General features: G+C 45.1%; 1 long non-coding RNA gene across 1 annotated transcript; it reads left to right on the top strand.

Moving 5' to 3' along the window:
* Positions 1–3,009: 3,009 nt before the first annotated feature.
* On the top strand, positions 3,010–5,211 carry LOC108351142 (uncharacterized). The gene is made up of 4 exons (XR_001838155.3): positions 3,010–3,264; positions 3,665–3,755; positions 4,153–4,233; positions 4,593–5,211. It is a non-coding gene; the product is annotated as an uncharacterized LOC108351142 (long non-coding RNA).
* Positions 5,212–5,476: the final 265 nt, after the last annotated feature.

Raw genomic sequence — 5,476 nt, 5'->3', positions numbered from 1 at the left:
CGACCACCAGCGATGGATACTATGTCCAAACAAAGCAATCTGTCAGAAAAGGAGGAGAGCTGTGGACTCAGCAGGTAAACATAAGCCAGGAGAGCTCACCATGCCAAGCCTGCCTCGTAAGACATGCCAAAGGGAGTTTTTCAGGCTGAACTAAAAGGAGCCAATTCCTAGCGTGAAAACAGAAAAGTATAATACTCACTGGCAAATGTAAGCATGTACTCAAGCCCAGAAAACACTAATGCTTGTACCACATATACCTTCAGGAGAATGAATAAAAGACAAAACCCTTAAAATAGTAATATCTGTGAGAAGCTGGTAAGGGATACACAACATGAAAAGGTATAAACGGTGACATCAAAAACAGAATGGGCTAAAGGCTGAGATGGCAGGCTCTTGTGCAGACAGAAACCTGTAGAAAGGTACACAAGGGGTGGAAAAGAAATCCAAACAGAGCAGCTCATACAATAACTTAAACACGAAGGTGGATGAGAGAAAGGTAAGAAAGAATATCTACGAAGCAATCAGAAAACAACAAAATAACAGTGGGTCCTTTCTGACCAATATTACTTTAAACATAAATGGATTAAATCCTCCAATCAAAATGCATGTAGAAACGGAATGGGTTTTTACAAAGCAAAAGCTCACTTTGTGTTGCTGTGTTAGCTTTCCATTGTTATGGCAAATGGCTAATGAGGAGAACGGTCTATGTTGCTCATGGTTTGGGGGGAGGGGTTGGTCCGTAACCGCTGGGCTCCATTGCCTTTGCATCTGTGATGAAGCATAACCCTATGATAGCAGGGGAATTATAGCTGAAACCTGCTTACCTTATGGTGACTAAGAAGCAAAAGGCCAGACAGGCCCAGAGCCCTACTATCTCCTCCAAGGACATTTCCCAATGATTTAACTTCCTAAGCTTTGGAGGACATTCCATATCTAAACCGCTGTCTACCAGAGGCTCAATTTACCTTTAAGGACATACGTAGATTAAAAGTGAAGAGACAGAAACTCAAAGAGAACAGTTGTGACTATTTCTTTATTAATTAAAATTCTTCTTAGACAGTTACACAGATGTTCACAATGCATGCTGTCAGCTCTCCTGCTCGCCTCCCTACCATCCCTGTGCATCCTACCTCCTCCCCAAAAATCTCTCTTACACATTTTTTTTTCTCAGTCAGAGAAACCAGGGCCATGTGTGTGGCCATGGGTTGAGAGTTACCCACTGGAGTCTGGTGAGCTCACATGGAGCAATGGGTGTACAGTTAAAGATGGTGGTGGTAGTGGTGGTGGTGGTGGTGGTGGTGGTGGTGGTGGTGGTGGTGGTGGTTGGGGTGGGGGTGGGGTGAGACTGTCAATGTTTTGCCATGTTGGAAGAGGAGTTTGAGGATTTCGTGTTAAGTTAAACACACACATACATTCTCTATGATCTGGCAATTCTACTGTGCATTTAACCATATGTTCACAATTGTGTCTTCATTTAAACACATGCCTCATTTGTGGGAGAATATTCAGAGTGGCTTTATTCATAATAGCCACAAATTGGAAGCAACCCAGTGATCCTCGGAGAGGGGAGTGGATAAACAGACTGTAATATGTTAATAAAACTTGACTACTCAGCAAAGGATAGAAGAAACTACTGTCCTGTCTGACAATATGGATCAGTGTAGGGATGCCACATGGGTAAAGGACCATGTTAAAAAATATAGGGGCTGGGGATTTAGCTCAGTGGTAGAGTGCTTGCCTAGGAAGCGCAAGGCCCTGGGTTCGGTCCCCAGCTCCGAAAAAAAGAACCAATATATATATATATATATATATATATATATATATATATATATATATATATATATATATCATGTGTTCCATGACCATGCTTGTAAAATACTCTAGAGTAGGCTTAGCCATGGTCATAGAAACAGGAATGGTGGTCCCTTCCAGGGGCAGACAATTGTTACTTAGGGTTCCTCAGAGAAAGAAAACCAATGGCATGAATTCGAGAGTGTGATACATTGTCTCAAACAGAAAACGCACAGCCTTGGGCTGCTGTCTCACGATGTCCCATACCAGCTGAGCTAGGGTGCCTGGTAGCTGCTAATGCAAAAGGTTAGGAGTGAGGGAGGCCAAGGATGCAGACTGGTATGAAGCTGACGGCCTAGAAGCTTTCCAGTGAACCACTGGTGGAGCCAATCTTGTTCAAAGGCTGAAGAACCTGGAGTCTATCCACCATGGACAGCAGCAGCAATAGCTAAAAGGGATTCATGTACAGGGAAGCTAGTTTTGTTCTTCCTTTTTGATATTTAGAATTATTTTAAAAATTGTAAATTATATGTGTGTGTGTGTGTGTGTGTGTGTGTGTGTGTGTGTCTCAGGGGCGGGGGAGGGAGAGAGGGAGGAAAGGAAGGAAGGAAGGAGGGAGGGAGGGAGGGAGGGAGGGAGGGAGAGAGAACTCAGGTATTCTTGGAGTCCAGAAGAAGATGTTGGAGGCAGAACTGGAGTTATAGGCAGTTGTGAGCTGCCTGACCTGGGTGCTGGAAACCAAACTCTTAGCTCCTCTGTAAGAGCAGCAAGTGCTCATAATTGCTGAGTCATCCTCCAGCCATTTCTTTTTTTTTTTTTTTTTTTTTTTTTTGATGTTTCAGTTAAGCCCTCAGCCTATTGCCTGCCATTCAAGTTCAGGACAGATCACATCCTACATAGTTCCCCGACTGTTGCCCGGAGCCAAGCGGCTTACACACCCTCTGTCTCAGGAATATTTCAGGAATATCCAGCCCTCTTATACCCTCTGGGACACCTAGCCAGTTGTCCTTCCTTATCACTTTTATAGCTTCCTGTCTCCCGCTGTCTGTTCTTAAAAGTCTATACCTGCAATTTATGGTTTAGGGCTATAGGGAGGGTGGTGACCGTAGTGAAATTGGTCCTGGGTCCTGGGTGACCTTCCTGCCTTCTTGTCTTTTGTTGTTGTTGTTTTTTTTTTAATTGAAGTTTGAGAGCTTGATCAGAACACAGACTTGCTCTCCTTCTTTGCACCTCCTGTCCCTCCCAGGTCTCCTCTGAACCCCCACAGGTTGGGGCAGTTGGAGCCCAGATGTGGGGCGTGGTTACGGGGATCCAACTGAACGTTGCTCCCTCTCATAGGATTGCCCCTTCCCCCGAGGACGAGGACGAGGACGAGGACGAGGACGAGAGACTCGCTGTTTCCCTGAGGATGTGAGAGAAGATCCGAGCATTGAGATCGCCGCAGCCCCACACTGTGAGTCAGATCCAAGGAAGGTAAGAACGAGCAGTGCAATCATGGGACAGGCACTGTCTTATAAGACATTTGGCCCAGAAAAAGTCCCTGTTCAAGTCTTCTCCTACTGGAACATGATTAATGAAGTACTTAGGATTTACAAGACATGGCCAGATATTCAAGAGGTAGTTACAGAGGAAGAAAATGCCATACAGCGCTATTCCTTAGCTCCTTCAGTCTGCGCGACGCATCTGTCTCCATCGTCATGCCAGACCCGCCCCCCCCAACTCCCCCCCCCCCCCATTTCCCTGAGAGGGGTCAGGGCAGGGTCTGCCGGCCTCTAGGGCCTCTGGTGAAATACCACTACTCTCATGTGCGTGTACAAATCTCATAAGGTGCTGTCATCAGGAATCTTAACACAACAGACATTTATTGTTGCAGACCGGAAATCCCAAAGGTCAGCAGGCTTGATGGGACCTGGAATCACCATGGAGACACCTCTGGGAACATGTATGAAGGCACTTCCAGAAAGGTTTGATGATAAGAGAAAGGCCACTTAAATGTAGGCAGCACCATACCGTGGGCTGGAATCCTATGCCGAGTGAAAGACAGAAAGAGGGCTGAGGACCAGCATCCACCGCTCCCTACTTCCTGTCTGTGGAGGCTGTGTGCTTCCCCTGATCCGTAGTTCCTCCTCCCACCTTGTGCACCTTGATGGAAGGTCCCTTAAACAGCGAACCAAAACGAACCCTTCCTTAAGTTGCTGTTCAACAGGGATCTGGCTACAGAGCGATGACTCTTCCGGAGGACTTAGGAGTCAGGGAGGATGTGCCTCTAGCTGACTTCAGTTCTTGGTGGCCCTTGGCTTGCAGATGCCGCACCATACTCTGATCGCTGCCCCAAGTTCACATGCCCCGTCTTCTTTCTAGAGACACCATGTAGGCTGAGGACCTATATCTGTGAACTGATCTTAACTTGACCAGCCCTGCAGAGAAGGAACCAGCTTACAGGTAAATTCACATTCATTGGGAAGTAGAACTTATCTTTTTTTGGGGGTGGGGAGGGGCGGGACAACTAAACCATAACACGCAAGCATTTATCTATCAAAACCAAACTTATGAGAGGGGAATCTGTGACCTCGGTTTGGTGATGAGTTTTCAGATATAACACCCAAAAAACATGATCCGTGAAATAAAAAAACTGATAAGTTGGATTTTATCAAAATTAATAACTTTTGCCCTGTAAAATGCACTGCTGCGGGGAAAATTTTTTAAAAAAATATTTATCTAATAAAAGGCTAGTATCTGAAATAACAAGTCTTTAAATTTTTGCCATTTACATTTTCCATAAATTCACTATCATTCCACAGGACAACGTGCTGGAGTCTATTCTCGCCTTCTACCATGTCGGTCCCAAGGATTGAACTCTGGTCTTTGGGCTTGGCAATAGGTGCCTTCACCAGCTGAGCTACCTCACTGGACAACAAGATTTAACACAGACGTCTCCTCCACGAAGGCAGTTCTAGCAAAGCATATAAAAAGATGTCAGTTGGAGTCATCCTCTGTCCCTAAAGGGCTGAAGTCAGAACACAGGCATGACTGTAGGAATACCCACACCTCTCAGAATGGACAAGTTAAACAATAAATGAATACAAGTTCAGTCCCCTGTGCCAGAGAGGATCCAGGCAACAGGAACTCACAGAGACTGGCTGTAGATGCCCTCTGGAGGACTCACAGGCTGACTGTAGCCTTGCCAACAGTTTTCTGCTGTTCCCCACAATACAGTCTTCCCATGAACACCCAGGGCAGCTTTATTTACAACCAGCAAAACTGGAAAATCCAAGTGTCCTTCAGCAGATTAATTCATGCATACACAGTGGTTTGGTCCTATAATGGAATACTATTTAGCCATGAAAAGGCTTGACGTACCACAGCATAAAAAAATCAATGATTTAAAAAAAAATTTATTTAAAAATCTATAATCCAAAAGAGGTTTGTGTATTTACCTGTATGACTGCATATATGTGGCATCTGTGTGAGTGAGTTTATGTGTGTGGGCACCTGTGTAGAGGTCATCGGACACACTGTGGAAGTCCTTTCTCTTCTTCCACCATATGGGTTCCTGGGACTTATGTCATCAAACCTAGTGGCAAACACCTTTACCCTCTGAGCCTTCTTATCAGCTCTACTTTAAAATTGTGTTTGTTGGTTTATTTGTTTAGTGGGTCTCGGGAACTGAACTCGGGCTGTCATG

This window comes from Rattus norvegicus, chromosome 5 (genome assembly GCF_036323735.1).
Source record: "Rattus norvegicus strain BN/NHsdMcwi chromosome 5, GRCr8, whole genome shotgun sequence".
Classification (NCBI taxonomy): Eukaryota; Metazoa; Chordata; class Mammalia; order Rodentia; family Muridae; genus Rattus; species Rattus norvegicus.
Note: the sequence above shows the minus strand (reverse complement) of the source record. Positions and strands in the feature narration are given on the sequence as shown.